We start from the raw sequence: 24,556 nt of genomic DNA on the forward strand, positions 1-24,556 counted from the left end.
CCTAAATGTTATGCCTAAAACTCTTCGAAGAAAACATAGGATAAAATCTTCATGTGATTGAATTTGGCAAGGAGTTCTTGGCTGTGACACCAAAAGCACAGAGAAGAAAAGAAGAAAATCGATAAATTAGACATCATCAAATTAAAAAATGTCTATGTATCAAAGGTTGCTAGCAAGCGAGTAAAAAAGACAACTCAGAATAAGAGAAAATATTTGCAAATTATATATCAGATTAGGAATTAATATCCAGAACATACAAAGAACTACAACTCTACGACAAATAAACAACCTATTTATAAATGGACAAAGGACTTTGAATAGACATTACTCCAAAGGAGATACACAAATGTCAAAAATTCACATGAAAAGATGGTCATCATCATTAGTCATCAGGGAGATGGAAATCAAAACCACAAGATCCCACTTCATATTAATTATGATGGCTATTTTTTTTATTTCAGCATATTATGGCGGTACAAAAGTTTAGGTTATGTATATTGCCCATGCCCCTCAACCCCCTCCCCCCCCGAGTTAGAGCTTCAAGCGTGTCCATTCCCCAGACGGTGCACATTACACTCATTATGTAGGTATACATCATCCCCTCCCCCCGCCACATCTGCCCAGCACCCAATTGGTGTTATTCCCAAATGTGCACTTAGGTGATGATCAGGGAAACCAATTTGCTGGTGAGTACATGTGGTGCTTATTTTTCCATTCTTGGGATACTTCACTTAGTAGAATGGGTTCCAACTCTATCCAGGAGAACATAAGAGATTCTATGTCACCGTTATTTCTTATAGCAGAGTAATACTCCATGGTATACATATACCACATTTTACTAATCCACTCATGTATTGATGGGCATTTGGGTTGTTTCCACATCTTTGTGATTGTGAACTGTGCTGCTATAAACATTCGGGTGCATATGTCTTTTTTATAGAATGTCTTTTGTTCTTTTGGGTAGATGCCTAATAATAGGATTGCTGGATCAAATAGTAGGTCTACTTTTAGTTCTTTGATGTATCTTTTGGCACCCTCCATCTATCCTCAGGTGTGTCAGTATGTCAGTTTGAGAAGTATGGACATGGTACATAGTAGCTGTAAAAACACTAGTTTTTTTTTCTCTTCCTTGCATTGGCAGCTCTCTCAATTACCAAGCATTTTTTTTTTCTCTTTTCCTCCTGAGGTAGCAACAACTAGGGGCAGCTTTGAAGGGAGGATTGAGTTTGAGGGGCCTTTACATGATACTAAAGCCCTAAGGGAAAATGAATGAATCCTCAGCTCTGGGGAACAGACTGCCAGGCTCTCTGGAATGTGTCTCTCTGTCTATCTGTCTATCTCTCTCTCAATAGGTACAAAAAAGGAAAGACTTTATTGATTCTAAATTTGGAATAAACTCAATCTTTCTCCACAATGTATAGCACTGCTGAGGCTCCACGTGGGAAGTCTCACTCTTCCCTCCAAAATTGTCTCCCGATGGCTATGAAAGCAAGGGCCATGGCCACCAGTACTTCCAACATCACAGCAATCACTGTTGGCTATTCCCATGTCATGCCCACCCCTCCCTACATCTGGACCTGTTTGACTAATTTTTGTTTATTTATTCTCTTGTCTTTCCTTTTCAAAGTAATGTGTGTTCATTAAGGAAGATTTAGAAAGCACAGAAAATTGTAAAGCTACAGAAAAAAAGTCATCTACAATCCCACTAGCTACAAGAAATCACTGTTAGCATTTTGACCTTTCAACCTCATTTTGATTCATTTTTCATAATAGATATGTAGTATTAATGCTACAATTCTGTAACTTGCTTTTTGGCTCAGTATTATAATTATTTCCTTATGTTATTAACATTTAAAGTTCCATTGTATTGATAGACCACATTTTTAACTACTCTCCTAATAATGGAGTTAAATGGTTTCTTTTTCCTCACTTTTGAGAAAAGATATATCATCTTGTGACTATCTTTATGCATTAAATCTTTGTGCACATTTCTGATTATTTCCTTAAAACTGATTTCCAGAAGGTGAAAAATGGAGTAACAGTATATCATAGTGTTAATGGCATGCACTATGTGGCCAAAATGTTTGAGTTCTAATTCTAATTCTACCACATTCCAAGTGTGTGACCTCAGAGAAGTTAGATAGTCTATCAATACCTCAATTTCCTCAATGTATAAATTGGAAAGAATAATCCTAACTATATCACAAGATTGATTTTAGGATTAAATGAGATAATATACAAAAATACTTACTGTCTAGCCCATAGTAAGTGCTCTGTAACAATGTATACTATTATTGTTATCACTGAATCAGAAGTGTAAATATTTTTAAGGCCCTAATTCATAATGGCACAATACATTTCAGGATGATTGGTCCAATTTACACTTCCTTCAGTCATGTATAAGTACTATTTTTTTCATACCTTAACCAGAATTGTGAATGATCATTGTTGGTAATCTTTTCTAGTTTAATGGGCAAAGAATTGTATCTTGCTTTAATTTATACTTATTGAGTTAACAGGGAGATTAAACTATTTTTTAAGAACGCAAAAAGATTTATATGTCCTCTACTCTAAATGGTATTTTCAACATTATTGAGTTACAAATTTTTTATTTATGATTATGAAAATAGTAAAATCTCATCATAAAACATTCAGAGAATATATAAAAATGAAAGGCTGCAGAACCATAGGGTGCCGGGCGGCTCCCCAGTTGGTTCCCTCCCCTAGTCCGTGAACCCACGCCAAGAGCTCTGGCTTTGTATGAACTCTGTGGACAGGATACATCAGTGGGAAACAGCTTAGACTCTAGGGGATCTCCGCGGGGACTCAGCGATTAAAGGGAAAGGGGCGGAACTGCGCTAAGGCAAGGGGCCGGGAAGGGTCGCGGAATTACAGATTTTTTTTTCTTTCTTTCTTTCTTTTTTCTTCTTTGGCAGCCCTCTAGCTGGGGAACTACTGTGGGCTCCAGTGCTTGCCAGGCCCCCGGCCCTGGTGCCTACCGGACTCTGAACATTCTCCCCCAGCGCCGGTGATCTGTAGGCACGCGGTCGCCATCTTGGGGTCCACAGCCTAACGGCTGCAGAACCAAAAGGTGCCGGGCAGCTCCCCGGGGGGCTCCCTCCCCTAGTCCATGAACCCACGGCAAGAGTTCTGGCTTTGTATGAACTCTGTGGACAGGACACATCAACGGGAAACAGCTTAGACTCTAACAGATCTCCACCGGGATGCAGCTCTCAAAGGGAGAGGGAAGGAACTGCGCTAAGGTGAAAAGCAGCGAAAGGTCACCGAATTACAGATTTTTTTTTCTTTTCTTTCTTTTTTTTCTTTTTATTCTTCGATGGCCCTCTAGCCGGGGAACTACTGCGGCCTTCTGTGCTCGCCAGGGCCCTGGCCATGGTGCCTGCCAAACTCTGAACATTCTCCCCCAGCACCAGCGATCTGCAGACGGGCAGTGGCCATCTTGGGGTCCACAGCCTAGCTGCTGCAGAACCATAGGGTGCTGGGTGGCTCCCTGGGCGGCTCCCTCCCCTAGTCCGTGAACCTGCGCCAAGAGCTCTGGCTTTGTATGAACTCAGTGGACAAGTGACATCAACGGGAAACAGTTTAGACTCTAGGGGATCTCCGCTGGGATGGTGCTTACAGGGAGAGGGGCGGGGCTGCACTAAGGGGAAAGGCAGGGAAGAGTTCCAGAATTACAGATTTTTTTTTCTTTTCCTCTTTCTTTTTTGTGGCCCTCTAACCAGGGAGCTACTGTGTACTCCTGAGCTCACCAGGCCCCAAGCTCTGGTGCCTGCCGGACCCTGAACATTCACCCTCAGTGCCAGCGATCTGTGGGTGGGCAGTCGCCATTGTGGGGTCCAGGGCCTAGCTGCTGTGGAGCCATAGGGTGCCAGGTGGTTCCCCAGGTGGCTCCCTCCCCTGGTCCGTGGACCCTCTCTGGGACCCCCGCCCATGTGTCAACACTGAATGCTTCCCCAGATGCAAGAGTGTGGAGCCTGGACCTTGGGGACATTAGGACAGGGCAGACCTTTGCCCATGGGAGCTGCAGGAGTTGGGTCACTGAGCGAGCCAGGGCACCGCCTCCTCCCCCTAGCCAGTGTCTTTCCTGTGGAAAGAGACAGAAACCACCCCTCTAGAGGAAGAACCAAAAAACAGGAAAAAAAAAAGAGAGACAGAGACAGAGACTTTCTGCCTGCAACTACTGTGAATCCTGCCTGCTAACTGAAAGTCCACAACACAGTGACTTAACTTGCCAAACTGGTCTTAGGTCAAACCAATCCTCTGGGGCTGGACCCATCAGAAGCAGCCCCCCAACTGAGATAGAAAAAACTCTAAACAATATACAACAGTCTCCCTCTCTGGACAAAGGAAGCAAAATACCTAGATTGTTTCACAGCCTAAGAACAGAGTACAAGGCGTATTGCTAGCCAGACTAAAGCTGTGAGAAAAGATCTAATGATAGATCCAGATGGGAAGGCTCAGCGGAAAAATACGGGGAGCACAAAAAATCAAACGGAAATCTCGCCCCCAAAGAGAAATACCAGCTCTCTACCAATTGACACAAACCAGATTTAAAATACCAACATGTTACAGGAAGAATTTCAGTTATGGATTATAAATAAGCTGAAAAATATACAAGAAAAAAAAGGATAACCAACACAAAGAAACAACAAAAAAATCCAGAATTTGGAAGAAAAATTCACTAAGGAAATTGAAATATTAAAAAAAAACTGAACTCCTAGAAATGAAGAATTTATTCAGGGAGCTACAAAACACAGTGGAAAGTCTCAAGAGCATGGTAGATCAAACAGAAGAAAGAATCTCAGAGATTGAAGATAACTCTTTCCAATAAAATAAGTCGGTCACAGAGATAGAGCAAAGAAATAAGAAAAAATATCAGAGTCCACAAGAAATGTGGGATTATGTGAAGAAGCCTAACGTGAGAGTTATCGGCATTCCTGAGGGTGAAGAGGATAATAACCAAGGGTTGGATAGGCTATTTGAAGACATAATTGAGGAAAATTTCCCAGGCCTTGCTAAAACTCTAGATATACAGGCACAAGAAGCTGACAGAACCCCTGGGATATTCATAGCAAATAGGAAAACATCACGCCACGTAGTCATCAGACTGACCAAAATATCCACTAAAGAGACCCTTCTTTGAGATGTAAGGAGAAAGAAACCAGTAACATACAAAGGAAAGCCCATTAGAATTACGCCAGATTTCTCAACTGAAACCTTACAAGCAAGAAGAATCTGGGGCCCCATTCTCACTCTTCTGAAACAGAATAATGCCCAACCTAGAATCTTGTACCCAGCTAAGCTAAGTTTTCTATACGAAGGAGAAATGAAGACATTTTCAGATAAACAAGGACAGAGGGAATTCACCAAGACAAGACCAGCCCTCCAAGAAGTACTCAAAAGAGAGTTACACACGGATCAGCACAAGAAAGAACCACGAATGTAAAACTACTCAAGAGCTAAAGATCAAATTCCAGCCACCACAATGGCTCAAGAGAGAAAACATAGCAATGAAGCTCTACCCAACAAGATGAACAGAAAACTGTCCCACTTATCAGTTCTCTCAATAAATGTCAATGGCTTGAATTCCCCACTCAAGAGACATAGACTGGCACAATGGATAAAGAACCACAAACCAAGTATCTGCTGTCTTCAGGAAACTCACCTAACCTTCAAAGATGCATTTAGACTGAAAATAAAAGGATGGAAATCGATATTTCAAGCAAACGGTAGCCAAAAGAAAGCTGGTGTGGCAGTTTTAATTTCCAATAACTTAGTTTTTAAACCAACACAAGTAATAAAAGAGAAATATGGTTACTATATACTGGTGAAAGGCACAATTCAACAAGAAGACATACTATACTTAATATATATATACCCACCTTAGACATACCCAGATTCATAAAGCAAACCCTACTTGATCTGAACAAAATGATAGACAACAATACTGTAGTAGCTGGAGACTTTAATACCCCACTGACAGTACAGGACAGATCCTCCAAACAGAAAATAAGCAAAGAAATAACGGATTTAAATAAAATGCTAGAACAAATGGGCCTGACTGACATCTACAGGAAAACCTACCCAAAGTCCACTGAATATACATTCCTCTCATCAGCTCACGGGACATTCTCTAAGATTGACCATATCCTAGGACATAAAGCATGTCTTAAAGAATTTTTAAAAAATAGAAATTATACCATGTATCTTCTCAGATCACAGTGGAATAAAAGTAATAATGAACCCTAACAGAGACTCTCATTCCTACTCAAAGTCATAGAAGCTAAACAACCTTCTCCTCAATGATTATTTTATAAAGGAAGAAATCAAGTCAGAAATCAAAAGATTCTTTAAATTAAATGACAAAGAGCCACAACTTATCACAATATATGGGACACAGCTAAAGCAGTCCTGAGAGGAAAATTCATTTCCATAAATGCCTATATCAAAAAGACAGAACACTTATAAATAGACAACCTAATGAATAGACTCAAAGAGCTGGAGAAAGAAGAACAGACTGATCCCAAACCCAGCAGAAGGCGAGAAATTATTAAGATCAAATCAGAATTAAATGAAAAGGACAACAAAAATACCATCAGGGAAAATAAGAAAACAAAAAGTTGGTTTGAAAAGATGAAAAAAATAGACACACCTCTGCCTAGACTAACCAAGAGCAGAAAAGAAAATTCTCTAATAACCTCCATCAGGAACATGAAAGGAGAAATCACAACCAATGCCACAGGGATACACAATATCATCTACGAATTTTACAAGAATCTTTATGCACACAAACTGGAAAATGTGGAGGAAATGGACAATTTTTTAGGAACACATAGCCTTCCCAAGCTCAATCAGGAAGAAATAGAATTCCTGAATAGACCAATATCAAGAACTGAAATTGAAACAGCAATAAAAAACCTTCCCAAAAAGAAAAGCCCCGGTCCAGATGGGTTCACACCCGAATTTTACCACACATACAAAGATGAGCTGGTGCCCATCCTACATAAACTATTCTCCAATATCAAGAAGGATGGAATTCTCCCCAACTCGTTTTACCAAGCCAATATAACATTGATACCAAACCCAGGAAAGAATGCAACAAAAAAAGAAAACTACAGACCAATTTCTCTCATGAATATAGATGCAAAAATTCTCAATAAAATCCTAGCCAATCGTATCCAAGTGCTTATCAAAAAAATAATCCATCACGACCAAGTGGGCTTCATCCCAGAGATGCAGGAGTGGTTCAACATACGTAAATCTATTAATGTAATTCACCACATAAATAGAAGCAAAAATAAAGACCATATGATCCTCTCAATAGATGCAGAAAAAGCATTTGACAAAATTCAACACCCTTTTATGATAAGAATGCTTAACAAAAGAGGCATAGTCGAGACCAACCTAAAAATGATACAAGCCATATATGACAAACCCACAGCCTACATCATACTAAATGGGGAAAAATTGAAAGCATTCCCACTCAGAACCAGAACCAGACAAAGCTACCCACTATGCCCATTAATTTTCAACATAGTATTGGAAGTCCTTGCGAGAGCCATCAGGCAAGAGAGCAGAATCAAGGGTGTCCAAATAGGGAAAGAAGAGATCAAACTCTCACTCTTCACTGACGATATGATGTTATATCTGGAAAACCCCAAGGATTCAACCAAGAGGCACCTGGAATTGATTAATGAATTCAATAAAGTTTCAGGTTACAAAATCAATACACACAAATCAGAGGCATTCATATATGCCAATAACATTCACTTGGAGAACCAAATTAAAAACTCAATACCCTTCAAAATAGCAACAAAGAAAATAAAATATCTAGAAATACATTTAACTAAAGAGGTAAAGGACCTCTATAGGGAAAACTATGAAACACTGAGGAAGGAAATTGCAGAACATGTAAATAGGTGGAAAACCATACCATGCTCATGGATCGGAAGAATCAACATTGTTAAAATATCTATACTACCCAAAGTAATCTACAGATTCAATGCAATCCCTGTTAAATTACCAACATCATTTTTCACAGATTTAGAAAAAATAATTATACACTTTGTATGGAATCAGAGAAGACCCCGTATAGCAAAAGCAATTGTAAGCAATAAAAACAAAATGGGAGGTATTAATTTGCCAGACTTCAAACTATACTACAAGGCTGTGGTTGTTAATACTGTCTGATATTGGCACAAGTGCAGGGACACAGACCAGTGGAACAGAACAGAAAATCCAAATATAAAACCATCCTCATATAGTCATCTAATCTTTGACAAAACAGACAAAAACATACTCTGGGGACAAGAATCCCTATTCAATAAATGGTTCTGGGAAAACTGGATAGCCACATGTAGAGGACTGAAACAGGACCCACAGATTTCACCTCTCACAAAAATCAAATCACGGTGGATAACAGATTTAAACCTTAAATGGGAAACGATTAGATTTCTAGAAGAAAATGTACGAAAGACTCTTATAGACATTTTCCTAGGCAAAGAATTTATGAAGAAGACCCCTAAGGCAATCACAGCAACAACAAAAATAAATGAATGGGACCTGATTAAATTAAAAAGCTTCTGCACAGCCAAAGAAACAGTCATGAAAATAAACAGACAGCCTACAGAATGGGAAAAAATTTTCACATACTGCACATCAGATAAAGGACTGATAACAAGAATCTATTTAGAAATCGGGAAAATCAGCAAAAAAAAAATCAAACAACCCCATCAAAAAGTGGGCAAACGATATGAATAGAAATTTTTCAAAGAAGATATAAGAATGGCTAACAAACATATGAAAAAATGCTAAACATCCCTAATCATCAGGGAAATCCAAATCAAAACCACAATGAGATATCAGTTAACTCCAGTGAGAATGGCCTTTATCAAAAAGTCCCAAAACAACACATGTTGGCGTGGATGCAGAGAGAAAGGAACACTCATACACCGCTGGTGGGACTGCAAACTAGTGCAACCCCTGTGGAAAGCATTATGGAGATACCTTAAACAGATTCAAGTAGACCTACCATTTGATCCAGCAATCCCATTATTGGGCATCTACCCAAAGGAACAAAAGTCATTCTATGACAAAGACACCTGTACCCGAATGTTTATAGCAGCACAACTCACAATTGCAAAGATGTGGAAACAACCCAAATGCCCATCAATCCACGAATGGATTAGTAAACTGTGGTATATGTATACCATGGAGTATTACTCAGTTATAAGAAATAATGGTGATACGGCATCTCTTTGGTTCTCCTCGAGAGAGTTGGAACCCATTGTATTAAGTGAAGTATCCCAAGAATGGAAAACCAAGCATCACATTTACTCACCAGAAAACTGGTTTCCCTGATCATCACCTCAATGCACATCAGGGAATGATACCAACTGGATATCAGACTGAGGCGGGGCGTGGTGGGAGAGGATGGGTGTATGCCTACATGATGAGTGCATTGCGCACCGTCTGGGGAATGATCATGCTTGAATTTGCTGACTCAGGGAGGTGGGGGATGGGGGGAGAGGATGGAGCTATGACTTCATGGTGAGTGCCAGGCGCACTGTGTGGGGAATGGACACGCTTGAGGCTCTGACTCAGGGGGATGGGCATGACATGGGCAATGTATATAACCTGAGCTATTTTACCCCCATGATGAGCTGAAATAAAAAAAAAAGAAGAAAAAATCACTAGTAATCCCCATTAAGAAATGATCACTGAAGATTTTGGTATATAACCTTCTAGAACTTTCGAAATGTATATGCACACATAAACAAGCTTATGCCATATACGCAGGTTTATAACTTTTTTCTTATTTATCTACACAAAAACATTTTACTTAATGAAGTAAAAGAAGATATGAAGAAAATGTCTCATCAAATACAGATTATAAGTGAAAAGATAGAAATTTTGAAAAAGATCCAAATGGAAATTCTGGAGTTAAATATTATAATAACCAAATACTTATTGTTTCTTTTGGTTCTTTAAACATACTTATAATGGCTACATTGAAATCTTTGTTATATCTGACATCTGTTCCTTTGTACAGGTAATGTCTCTTACCTGATTATTTTCCTTTTGTATGGGTCACATGTTCCTGTCCCTTTGCTAGTTTTGTGCCTTTTTGTTAAAAAACTGGGCATTTTAGGTAATATGTTGCAGAAACTTGGATAGTAATTCTCCTCCCCATCTTTGGGGCTTATTCTGTTGTTTGCTTTTTTATTTCTTACATTCCTAAACTATTTTAGTAAAATTGGTTTTCTCCACATTGTGAAGACTTTGGTGTCACTTTTCATAGCCTACAATCCCAGGTGTGTCTACCATCACCCTAGGATTACAGTGATTTTATGAGGGATTTCTTGAGCTCTGTTTTCCTGGTCTCTCTATTAAGGTGTCTTCTTCATTTGGCATTATACCCTGCCTCTTAGGCCCACTAATTACCAATTGATTGCTGTATTGTCTTTGACAGTGCCTAGGCCATAAATTGCTCGGCAGTCTGATCCAATTAAATTCAGGTCAAGATAGTTTTTGAAGCTGGTTTGTGATGTTTGTTCTGACACCAGGAGGACTCTTAGCTGTCTCTTTCTCTAATTCTTTCTGATGAACTTACTGGCCTATGGTTTTGCTTGCTGCTCTCAACTGAGAGGAACTATTTTTTTTGCAAGAGTGGCTTTAGAATTAAACTTCCTTAATACTATATTTTAAATAAAGTCAATTACTTTGGGGAGAAATCAGGAACTCTTTTCTTATAGACTGCTTTCCCTCAGGGCAAACTCTCTGAGCTCTGGGTATGGTGGTACCCTCTGATTATCTCAGCTTGCATTTATCAATGAGCTTAAGCAAGGACAATTAAAGCCCCAATATCTTAACCATTCATGCTTCTGGTAGAGCCTCCATCCTATGGGTAGAAGTTGGTGGAGAAAGGGAGACTCCAATCACTTGGCCACACTCACCAAGAATTTAGACTCTTCCACTTAAAATTGAAGGGAAAGAGAAATTCTGGCAGCCTTCCCCTTCTGGTGTGATTTGGTAACCACTAATTTGTAGCTAAGGGGAGGAGTCCTGTCTTCTTGCCTACATTTGCCCACAATGGAGGTTCATAAAGCTGACCTGAAAGAGGTAAGGGAGAAAGTGGGCTGTGGCTCAATTCTGTGGATTCTGGCTGTTCTTACTGACTTTTAGTAGATTTTCTTGAATGTATGTTTTCTCCTTTGCTGTTTGCCCTTAGGTCAATTCCCACAAACTTTAAACAGTTCTTAAAATATTTTGGAGAGTTTGAGGGTCCATGAATTTCCTCAGGCTGTAATCCAAAAACAGGAACTCTCATTGTGGTTTTGATATTCATTTTTCTAATGACTAATGATGTTTAGCATTCTTATGTGGTTATTAGCCATTTGTATGTCTACTTTGGAAAAATGTCTATTCAAAAGATTTGCCTAATTTAAAGCAGTATTTTATATTTTTCATTATAGAGTTATGAATTCTTTATATATCCTGGATACAAATCCCTTATCACATAAAATCTGAAAATATTTTCCTCCATTCTGTGAGTTGTCTTTTCACTTTCTTAGTGGTGTACTTTGAAGTACAAATTTTTCAGTTTTGAAGATATCCAATTTATCTATCTTTATTTCATTGCTTCTGATTTATTATTGTATCTAAGAAACCATTGCCTAATGTAAGTGTACAAAAATTTTCTCCTATCCTTTCTTCTAATTTTTTTATGTATTTAGTTCTTTCATTAGCTGTCTAAACCATTTGGAGTTTGGAGTTAATTTTTGAATATGGTGAGAGAAAGGGGTCTAACTACAGTCTTTTGTGTATAGTCTCATTGAAAAGAATATTTATTCCTCAAATCAATAATTTTGGCATCCTTGTCAAAAATCAATTGAGCATAACAGTTATAATTTATTTCAGGTTTCACAATTCCATTCCACTTACCTATATGTCCATCCTTATATCACTATCACACTGTATGAGTTACTTTAGCTCTGTAGTAAGTTTTCAAATTGGGTAGTGTGAGTCCTCCAACCTTGTTCTTTTTAAAAATTATCTGTGGCTATTTTGGGTTCTTTTAAATTCCATATGAATTTTAGGATAAGTTTGTCAATTTATGAAAAATGGGCACCTGGGATTTTGATAGGGATTGCTTTGAATCTGTAGATCAGTTTGGGAAGCATTGCTATATTAAAATATTGTTTCCCAATCCATGATTATGGTATCTTTTATTTAGATGTTCTTTTGTGCTTTCAATAATAATTTATACTTTTCTGTGTATAAGTCTTGCACTACTTTGAAATATTTTTTCCAATGTGTTTCATTCTTTTAATAGTTTATAAATAAAATTGTTTCCTTAATTTCATTTTTGGGTTTTTATTGCTAGTGTATATACAGCAAATTGATTTTATAATATTGACCTAGTATCCTGAAAACGTGTTGAACTTTAGTTGGTTTATAGTGTTGTTCAAGTCTGCTATTTTTTTGGTGATCTCCACCTTGTTCTTTTCTTTACCAAACTGTGATATTAAAGTCTCCAAGTATCATTATTTATTTATTTCTTCCTTCAATTCTGTCAGTTCTTGCCACACACACATACACACACACACACACATATATATATATATATGATTGTTATATCTTCCTGACCAAGTGAACATTTAATCATTATAAATGTCCTTCTTTATGCTAGTAACAATTTCTATTTTTATTTTTATTTTTATATTTCAGAATATTATGGAGGTAAAAACGTTTGGGTTACCTATATTGCCTTTGCCCCACCTGGGTCAGAGGTACAAGTGTGCCCATCCCCCCGTGTACACCGAACCCATTAGGTGTGAATATACCCATCCCCTCTTCCCCGCTCCTACTTGCCTGACACCCAATGAATGTTACTTCCATATGTGCAAATAAGTGCTGATCAGTGAGTGGCAATACCATGGTGAGTACATGTGGTGCTTGTTTTTCCATTCTTGTGACACTTTACTTAGTAGAATGGGTTCCAGCTCTATCCAGGATAATACAAGGAGTGCCAGATCACCATTGTTTTTTGTGGCTGAGTAGTACTCCATGGTGTACATATACCATATTTTCTTAATCCACTCATGTATTGATGGGCAGGTGTGATGTTTCCACATCTTTGCAATTGTGAATTGTGCTGCTATAAATATTTGAGTGCAGATGATTTTATTATAGAATGTCTTTTTTTCCCTTTGGGTAGATGCCTCGTAGTGGGAATGCTGGATCAAATGTTAGTTCTACTTTTAGCTGTTTGATGCATCTCCACATTACTTTTCTATAGAGGTTGTAATAGTTTGCAGTCCCACCAGCAGTGTATGAGTGTTCCTGTCTCTTCACATCCATGCCAACATTTTTTGTTTTGGGACTTTTTGATAAAAGCCATTCTCACTGGAGTTAAGTGATATCGCATTGTGGTTTTGATTTGCATTTCCCTGATGATTAGAGATATTGAGCATTTTTTCATATGTTTCTTGCCCATTAGTCTATCTTCTTCTGAAAATTTCTGTTCATGTCTTTGCCCACTTTTAATGGGATTGTTTGATTTTTTCTTGCTGATTTTCCTGAGTTCTATACAGATTCTATATATTAGCCCTTTGTTGGATAAATAGCATGCAAATATTTTATTCTATTCTGTAGGCTGTCTATTCACTCTAGTGATAGTTTCTTTGGCTGTGCAGAAGCTTTTTCATTTGATCAAGCCTTATTTACTTATTTTTGTTGTTGTGATTGCTTTGGGGTCTTCTTCATAAATTGTTTGCCTAGGCCGATGTCTATAAGAGTTTTTCCAACATATTCTTCTGGGATTCTTATGGTTTCACACCTTACATTTCAGTCTGTTATGGATTGTGAGTTGGTTTTTGTGAGAGCTGAGACGTGTGGACCCTGGTTCTGTCTTCTACATGTGACTATCCAATTTTCTCAGCACCAGTTAATGAATAGGGATTCTTTTCCACAGTGTATGTTTTTGTTTGCTTTGTTCAAAGATCAGATGGCAATATGAAGATGGCTTTATATCTGAGTTATTGGTCCTGTTCCATTGGTCTATGTCTCTATTCTCATGCCAGAACCATGCTGTTTTGGTTATTATAGCTTGAAGTCTGGTAAATTGATACCTCCCAATTTGTTCTTTTTCTTAAAGTTGCTTTGGCTATACAGGGTCTTTTCTGGTTCCATATGAAACATAGAATTATTTTTTTTAGATCTGTGAAAATGATGTTGGTATTTTAATATGGATTGCATTGAATCTGTAGATCACTTTGGGTAGTATAGTATAGTATAACAAGAAATATAGTATAGTATAGTATAGTATAAAAATGTTGTTTCTGCCAATTCATGAGCAAGGTATATATAGTTTTCCGTCTGTTTGTGTCCCTTGCTATTTCCTTCTTCAGTGTTTCATAGTTCTTCCTGTAGAGGTCCTTCACCTCCTTGGTTAAATATATTCCTAGATATTTTATTTTCTTTTTTGCTATTTTGAAAGGTATTGAGTCTTTGATTTGATTCTCAGTTTGACTGTTATTGGATTATATGAAGGCTAGTGATTTGTGTACATTGATTTTGTAACCTGAGACTTTGCTGAACTTATTTAGCAATTCCAGTAGTCTCTTGGGAGAATTTTGGGGGTTTTCTAGATATAAGGCCATATTATATGCAAAGAATGCTAGTTTGACCTCTTCTGCCCCTATTTGGATGCCCTTGATTTCCTTCTGTTGTCTGATTGCTCTCTCTAGGACTTCCAGCACTATATTGAATAGAAGCAGCAATAGAGGGCAACCTTGTCTGGTTCTACTGTTAAGTGGGAATGCTTTCAATTTTTCCATGTTCAGTATGATTTTGGCTGTGGATTTGTTGTATATGGCTTTTATTATTTTGAATTAAGTCTCATCTATGCCTATCTTGTTAAGCATTCTTATCATAAAAGGGTGTTGAATTTTGTCCAGTGCTTTTTCTGCATCTATTGAGAGGATCATATGTTCTTTGTTTTTACTTCTATTTATGTGGTGAATTACATTTATAGATTTGCATATGTTGAACCATCCCTGCATCTCTGGGATGAAGCCCACTTGGTCATGATGATTTATTTTTTTGATGAGCACCTGAATTCGTTTTGCTAGGATTTTATTGAGAATATTTACATCTATATTCATAAGGGATAGTGGTCTGTAGTTTTCTTTTTTTATTGAGTTCTTTCATGTCTTTGGTATCAGGTTGATGATGGCTTCGTAAAACTTGTTGGGGAGAATTCCTTCCTTCTTCATGTTGTAGAATAAATTCTGCAGGGTAGGCAGCAGTTCTTTGTTGTAAGTCTCGTAGAATTTAGGTATGAAACCATCTGGTCCAGGACTTTTTTTTTTAGGAAGGTTTTTTATTCCTGCCTCAATTTTGGTACTTGATATTGGTTTCTTTAGGAATTCAATTACTTCCTGCTTGAGCCTAGGGAGGCTCTGTGTTTCTTAGAATTTGTCCATTTCCTCCACGTTTTCAAGTTCATGTGCATAGAGATTTTTAACATATTCAGAGATGATACCTTGTATTTCTGTGTTATCAGTTATAATTTCTCCTTTTTCATTCCTCATTGAGTTTATTAGAGTTCTTTCCTTTATACTTCTGGTTAATGTAGAGAGAGGCATGTAGATTTTTTTAATCTTTTCAAAGAACCAAATTTTTGTTTTATGTTTCTTTCATATATATATTTTTTGTTATTGATTTCATTTAGTTCTCCTCTGACCTTGGTTATCTCTTTTCTTTTGCTGGGTTTGGGATTGGTTTGCTCATCCTTTTCCAGATCTTTTAGACAATTCATTGTTTTGTTGATTTGTGATCTTTTTGTCTTTTGGATGAAGGTAATTATGGCTATGAATTCTCCTTTCAGGACTGCTTTAGTTGTATTCCACAGACTTTGGTAACTTGAGTCTCTATTATCATTTAGTTCAAAGAATCTTTTGATTTCCATGTTAATTTCCTTTTTGACCTGACAGTCATTCAGCAGTAGCTTGTTTACTTTCCATGACTTTGGGTAGACATGAGTGTTTGTGTTGGAGTTGATTCCTAATTTTTTCCCACTGCTGTCTGAGAAGATGCACGGTATAATTTCTATGTTTTTAAATTTGTTGAGATATGTTTTGTGGCCTAGTACATTATCAACTTAGAGAATGTCCCATGACCTGATGAGAAGAATGTATGTATATTTGGTGGATTTGGGGTAGAATGTTCTTTAAATGCCTGTTAGGCCCACATATTCTAGAGTTTTATTTAAGTCCCTTGTTTCTTTGTTTATTTTCTGCTTGGAGGATCTGACCGTTTCGGTAAGTGGGGTGTTGATATACCCAGCTATTACAGTGCAGCTGTCTATCATTTTGTTTAGATCAAGTAGGATTTGCTTTATGAATCTGAGTGCTCCTGTGTTACGTGATTAAATACTTAAGATTTTTATGTCTTCTTATTGAATTGGTCCCTTTACCATTATATAACGACCGTTTCTGTCTTTCATTACTCTTTTTGATTTGAAGACTTAAGTTATCTGATATGAGTACTGCTATGCCAGCTTTCTTTTGGTTTCCATTAGCATGGAATATTGTTTTCCATCCCTTCACCTTAAGTCTGGATGAATCCTTGTGGGTTACAGGTGTTTCCTGGAGACAGCAGATACTTGGCTTGTACGTATTTATCCATTCAGCCAGCCTATGTCTCTTCTGTGGGCAGTTAACACCATTCACATTTATTGAAAGAATTGATAAGTGGTGTGGATTTTTGTTCATCCTGTTGAGTAGAACTTTGTTGCTTTGTTTTAGCTCTGGAGTCATTATGGTATCTGGCCTTTGATTTTTAGCTTTTGGGGAATTTTACATTGGTAAGTGTTTATTGTGTTGATCCATGAATAATGCAGTCCTGAGTATTCCCTGTGAGGCAGGTCTTGTCTTGATGAATTTCCTCATTGTTTGCTTGTCTGAGAAAGACTTTATTTCCCCCTCATATATGAAACTTAGTTTTGCAGGATACAAAATTCTAGGCTGGGCATTATTCATTTTGAGAAGACTGATAATGGGGCCCCACACTCTGTTGGCTTGTAGGGTCTCAGTTGAGAAGTCTGCAGCTAGTCTGATGGATTTTCCTTTTTATGTTGCCTTCTGGTTTTACCTTACAGCTCTTAGGAGTGCCTTTTTCTTGTTTATTTTGGCCAGTCTGATCACTATGTATGTGGTGTATTCCTCCTTGTGATGAATCTCCCAAGATTCCTATGAGCTTATTTTACCTGGATGTCTAGATTTCTAGCAAGGCTAGGGCAATATTCCTGAGTTATTCTCTCATATAAATTATCTAATTCTTGTGTATTTTCTTCTTCACCCTCAGGGATACCTATAATTCTTATGTTAGGCCTCTTTTCATAATTTGGTTATTTCTTGTAGGCTTTGCTCATTCCTCTTATTTCTCTGCTCTGTCTCTGTGACTGACTTGGTTAATCTACAGGTGTTTTCTTCAGACTCTGAGATCCTTTTTTTCTGCCTGATCTAATCTGTTCTTAAGGCTTTCCACTGTGTTTTGTAATTCCTTGAATGAATTTTTTATCTCCAGAAGTTCTGTTTGATTTTTCTTTAACAGTTCAATTTCTTTAGTGAATTTTTCATTCATTTCCTGCATTGTTTTTTTGTGTTTTGTTTCTATTTTATCTTGTATTTCATTATGGTTTCTTATAATCTGTGTTTGAAATTCTCCATCTGTCATTTCAATATTTTGCTTTTGTTTGCTATCCATTGCGAGGGAACTGGTGTTTTCTTTTAGAGATGACCTTTTGCTCTGATTCTTCATACAACCAGCATTCTTTCACTGGTTCCTTCTTATCTGGAGCAGATATTACTTCTTACTTTTGGATTTTGTTTTGTTTAGATAATGACATGCCAAGACTCATCTCTGAGTCAGTAGGTGGTGCTTTTGGGTGAGACTCAACCACACCCTCTATGATTGAGTTATTAAATGCTATAACAGGCATGAAAATTGACCTTCCTATCAGTAGGTGGTGTTTGCTGGAGGGAACAAGCCGCATTGTTGTTTTTAAATCCCGTGATCAGGTCTAGTTCCTCTGGAGAAGCCCTCTAATGCCCCAGGTGGTGGTGCAGCCCTGGAATTTCCAGGTGAGTTTTTTATTCACCACCACATCAGAGGCATGTGGGGGAATGAGGCTGAGTGGGGTTACATTGGGTGATCCTGCCCTCCAGCTCCACAAAGGCTGCTGAGTATTAAGCAGGGATTAAAGAACCGGTTCACCACCTCTGGTCTATACTGCCCAGGAGGGGCTAAAGTAGCCCCATTCAATGAGAGAGTCTGCTCTTTAACCCCAGAAAACTCTGCCAGGGGGTTGCTCCCACCAGGGGAATAGTGGCAGCTTAGGAACCCTTGGATCAAGCTGAACTCCCTGTTAAAGTGAGTGGTGGTGGGAGAAGCAATTCCAATTCAGCTTGAGGCACCAGATGCATTTAGCTGCCTTGGGAACCTGTACTTAATGTAAATTTAGTCTCCCAGGTTCATAAAGTCCAATATAGCAGTTCTCTGGGGGAATGGAGGAGGGGGCACACTTATAGACCCCTGCTCTCCTGTGCTCCTCTATACTCTCCTGATGGGCCCAGGCTCTCACTCACTGCCAGATCCTGAAACCGGGATTTTTCCCACATGCCTCCCCTCTTCGCTGCCTGTGCTGTTAGCAGGTAGACATGCCAAACAGTTGTTGGCAGGATGGTCACCAACTGAGGTTGCCCTGCTGGCTCAGGTTGGAGGTGTGCCTGTGGTGCTGAAAGGGGGTCACTCAGCACAGAGAACTCCAGTTGCTCCTATGATTGGGGGAAAGGGACCATGGTCTTCCTACACTGCTCTTCAGCTGTGATTGGGGAAGCACTCGTCTGCCCTTTTCTTTGCTGCTGCAGCATGCAACTGCCTTCTTGTCCAAGCTGTGGTCGTGGCCACTCTGTCTGAGTTAGGCTCAGCCAGAAGTGTGCTCCACACTGCCGGAGGCAGGCTTAGTCACTCAGCGTGTGGGGGCGGGGGGCTCTCTGGTTTCTTGTGGCATTCCCCCATGGGATGAGAGCCCATGTTTCATTGCAGGCCTGAGGCACCCCGTTGGGGGAATGGGGAAAAAATCCCTTAACTTTTCCCTGGGCTCTAGAACTCCCCCAAGTTGGTTACTGCCAATTTCTTCCTTCTATCCTCCTTTCTCTCAGCTGTTCAGTTCCTGCTGGTGGTGTCCTGGACTCCACTGGTGTCAGAACCTGTGATCCACTCCTGATGGATATATTATATATTATATTATATCTGATATTCTTATAGCCCCTCCAGCACTCTTTTGGTCACTACTTTCATGAGTTATCTTTTTCCATCCTTCATGTTCAAACTATTTGTCTTTTACAATTTTAAGTGTATCTACTGTAGACATCATATAATAATAAAGATCATATTTTACTTATTCTGCAAATCTCTGCCTTTTAATTAGACTCCTTAATCCATTTATATTTAATGCTATTACCGAAAAAGGTAGGGATTATTTTTCCATTTTACTATTTTTGATATGTCTTATGGTTTTTTCCCCTCTATTCCTCCATTACTGCTTTGTTTTATGCTAGATGTATATTCGCTTGTTTGTTATTTTTTAAATTTTTCTTTTTTATCTTAACATTTTAATTTATTATAAAAAGTGTTTTTTTAATCAACATATTTTTAAAAAGATACAATATTATAATATGGTTGAGTCTGTTTGTTTTCCTTTCTTTTTTTTTATTTCAGCATATTATGGGGGTACAAAAGTTTAGGTTACGTATATTGCCCTTGCCCTGCCCCCTTGATCAATGATTTTTTAATTTTTAATTTTGTTTATTTTTAAAAGAATTTGTTAGTGGTCATTACAATAAATATTTTGAACAATCTAGTTCAGTTTCATACTAAGTAAATTTAAATGGTATACAAAAACTTTGTTCCAGAGCAGATTTATTTCCTCCACTCTCCTTTAAGCTATTATTGAGAAAATAAACCTTTATACATTAAAAGCCCATCAACAAAGTTTTATAACTATTGCTTTATGTAGTTTATCTTAAATCAGATTAGAGAAGAAAACATTGCTTTTTATATTTACCTATGTAGTTACCCTTTGTCAATTTAATTATGTTTCCCAGTGCTGTTTATCTTTTCTTGTGGATTTGTTAGTGTCCTTTTGTTTAATTAATAACATGTTTTGAGATGCAAAACTCTGTGTTTTTTTTTCCTATTAAAGTTCATTGAGCTTCTTGAATGTACAGAATAATGTTTTTCATCAAATTTGGGATGTTTCTGGCCACTATATTTTGTGTATTTTTTTTCCTGCACCTCCTTTTTCTTCTCACCTTCTGAAATTCCAGCAAGTTTTATAGTAGGGAGCTTTATGATGTCCCACAGGTCTCTGAAACTCTGTTCTTTTTCTTTATTCTTTTTTCTTTCTATTTCTCACTCTGCATAATCTCAATTGATTTATTCTCAAGTTCATTGATTCTTTTCCTGACTTAGAAGTGCTATTGAGTCCATCTAGTGAATTATTCACTTCAGTTATTGTTTAATAGCAGATTTACTATGTTGCTCTTTTATAAATAATTTCTTTCTCTTTGTTGGTATTCTTTATGTGGGGAAACATCATTCTAATAATTTCTTCAATATTTTATTCATGATTTGTTTTATTTTTTTAAGAATTTTTATAATTCCTGATGTAAAGTCTTTGTGTTGTTATGTCCAACATCTAGGCTTTCTCCCAGATAGTTCTTATAGACTGCCACTTTCCCCAGTGTTTTGGCCATAATTTCCTTTTTCTTTGCATATATTTTAATATTTTTTGAAGCTAGATATTTTATATTTTTAGTTTTAATTTTTTTTTATTTTTACAAATTCAGGGGGTACAAATGCAGTTTTGTTGCATGACTATAGTACATAGTGGGAAAGTCTAGTCTTTTTGTGAAACCATCACCAAATTTGTGTACCCAGTACCCATTAGGTAATTTCTCATCTCTCACCCTGTCCCACTCTCCTACCCTCTTGCCCTTCCAAGTCTCCAATGTTGTTTATTCCATTCTCTACGTCCATGTGTACACATTAATTAGCTCCTACTTGTAAGTGAGAACATATGGCATTTAACTTTCCATTTCTGAAGTATTGAACTTAAGATAATGTCCTCCAGTCCCATTCATGTTGCTGAAAAATACATGATTTCATTCTCTTTTTAATGGCTGGGTAGCATTCCATGGGGTGTGTGTGTATTTATGTGTGTGTGTGTGTGTGTGTGTGTGTGTGTGTGTGTATTTAATCTAATCATCCATTGATGAATACTTAGGTTGATTCCATATCTTTGCTACTGTCTATAGGGCTCCAATAAATGATGCAGGTATCTTTTTGATACAATGATTTCTTTTCTTTCGGGCAGTTACCCAGTAGTTGGATTCCTGTATTGAATAGTAGTTCTGTTTTTAGTTCTTTGAGAAATCTCCATACTGTTTTCCATAGAGAATGTATTAATTTACATTTCCACCAACAGTGTATAAGCATTCTCTTTTCTCTGCATCCTTGTAAACATCTATTATTTTTTGAGTTTTTAGTAGCCATTCTGACTTGTGTAGGATGGTATCTCACTGTGATTTTCATTTGCATTTCTCTGATGATTAGTGATGTTAAGCATGTTTTCCATATGTTTGTTGGCCATTTGTATATATATTTTTGAAAAATGTTCATGTTTTTTGTCCATTTTTAATGAGATTATTTTTTTATTGAGTTGAGTTCCTTGTAGATTCTGGATATTAGTCTTTTGTTAGATGCATATTTTGTGAATGTTTTCTCCCATTCTTTACGTTGTCTATTTACCCTGTTGATTATTTATTTTGCTATACAGAAGCTTTTTAGTTTAATTAAGTCCCATTTGTCTACTTTTGTTTTTTGTTGCATTTGCTTTGGAGGTCTTAGTCATAAATTCTTTGCCTAGGCCAATGTCCAGAAGAGTTTTTCCTGGGTTTTCTTCTAGAATTTTTACAGTTTTACTTACATTTACATCTTTAATCCACCTTGAGTTAATTTTTGTATATGGTGAGAGATATGGGCCAAGTTTCCTTCTTCTTCATATGATGATCCAATTTTCCCAGCACCATTTCTTGAAAAGGGTGTCCTTTGCTCCCTGTATTTTTTGTCTACTTTGTCAAAGATCAGTTGGTTATAGGCATGTGGTTTAATTTCTGAATTCTATATTTTCTTCCATTGATCTATTTATCTATTTTTATACCAGTACCCTGCTGTTTTGGTTACTAAAGTCTTGTAGTATAATTTGAAGTCAGGTATTGTGATGCCTCTAACTTTCTTCTTTTTGTTTAGGATTGCTTTGGCTATTCAGGATCTTTTTTGGTTCCATATTAATTTTTAGGATTGTTTTTTCTAATTTTTTGAAAAATGACATATGTATTCTGATCAGAATTGCATTGAATCTGTAGATTGCTTTGGGCAGTATGGTCATTTTAACAATATTTATTCTTCTAATCCATGAGCATGGGATATTCCTCCATTTGTGTCATCTATAATTTCTTTCATCAGTGATTTGTAGCTTTTCTTGTAGAGATCTTTCACCTCCTTGGTTAAATGTATTCCTAGGTATTTTATAATTTTTGTAACTATTTTAAATGGGGTAACTTCTTGATTTAGTTCTCACCTTGGTTGTTATTGGTGTATAGAAATTCTATTGATTTTTGTACATTGATTTTGTATCCTGAAACTTTATTAAATTCATTTATCAAATCTAGGAGTCTTCTGTGGGAGTCTTTAGGTTTTTATAGATATAAGATCATATCATCAGCAAACAGATAATTGATTTCTTCTTTTACAATTTGGATGCCCTTTATTTCTTTCTCTTGCCTGACTGTTCCACCTAGGACTTCCAATACTATGTTAAATAGGAATGGTAAAAGTCGGCATCTTGTTCCGGTTGTTAGGGGAATTGTTTTCAACATTTTCCCATTCAACATGATGTTGGCTGTGGGTTTGTTGTATGCAGTTTTTATTATTTTTAGGTATATTACTTCTATACCTAGTTTTTTGAGGATTTTTTTTATCATGAAGGGGTGCTGGATTTTATCAAATGCTTTTTCTGCACCTATTAAGATAATCATATGGTTTTTGTTTTTAATTCTGTTTATGTGGTGAATCACACTTATTGATTAGACATTTAAAATTATATACCATGGAAAGTGTGGACATCAGATTCTCCTTCTTCACTGGGATTTTTTTTTTTTGTTATTACTGTTGGTTATTGTTTGTTTAGTGACTTTTCTGGATGAATTATATAAATCTTTATTCCCTGTCATATGTTTCCACTGAAGTCTCTGCTCAATTAGCTTAGCTGTCAGGTAAGGATTGGATAGAGGTTTCCTTAAATGCTTTGAGCCAATAAGTCTTCAATCCTTTCCTGAAGTGTTTTGTGTGTATGTTATCTCATGCTTTCAATGCTCTCACAATATACAACTTTGCCTTAGACTTCATTTTCTTCATGTGCAGAGCTTTAAGTTCAGCTAGAGTTATTTGACTGGACCTCTTTCATGTCTCTCTTGGGCATGTACACAGCTATGCACATCTGCATGGCCTTTTGGATTCCGAAGACTATAATGGACCTTTTCCACTTCCATGTACATATCATTTATCATATCTTCCTTTTAAGTTTTTTGGCCAGTTTCTTTGTTGTCCAAATTGGCATCACCACCTGAGGCAGCTGTGATATTAAATAATTGCCAGTGACTATTTTCAACAAATTCCCTGAGTATTTATCTTTTTCTACTTAACGAGCTTTGAGTCAAATCAAATAACAATAAGACCTGCTAAAGTGAATTTTCTGGAAAGCTCTCAGACAAGTCAAATAGTTACAGTTTCCTGGACATAGGTCTTTGTGAGAAGCTCTAAATCGGATCTCCACTTTTTGGTGGATCCAAGGCTGCTAAATTTCATAGTTACCTTAGTGAAGTATATTTTAGCAGTTTTTTTGCCAGTGTTTTCATTTATTTTATGCAAAATCAGCTTTTATGGAGTCTCTGCCATTCCTCTTTTTTTAAAATATTTTTTATTTTTTATTATGTTTTTTCCAAGTCAGTGTTTTAGGACCTCTTCTTTTTCAGATTTTCAGAAAAATTTATAAGTTTCTTTTTATATACAATGTTTCATCAAACAATTTGCCATCAATGTCCAAGATACTTTCTGCATTTCTGTTCTGTCATCTTTAATTTCTTTGTTTTTGTTCTTAGATTGTCCATCTGTGTTCATAAGATGTCTGCACTAAATTCAATATCATATACTCACACAACAGCAACAAGGATAGGAAGAAAAATACTCCTTCTTTGTGTCTTTTTTTTTTTAAGAGTGAAGATATTTTCCCAGAATCCCTCTCCCTCCACACACAGTAGACTTTCCCTCACATCTAAATGGCTAGATTTTTCTGCTTACCCATTCATAAACCAGTCACTGGCTAAGAGAATGTAATTACCATGAT

This window comes from Lemur catta, chromosome X (assembly GCF_020740605.2).
Source record: "Lemur catta isolate mLemCat1 chromosome X, mLemCat1.pri, whole genome shotgun sequence".
NCBI lineage: Eukaryota > Metazoa > Chordata > Mammalia > Primates > Lemuridae > Lemur > Lemur catta.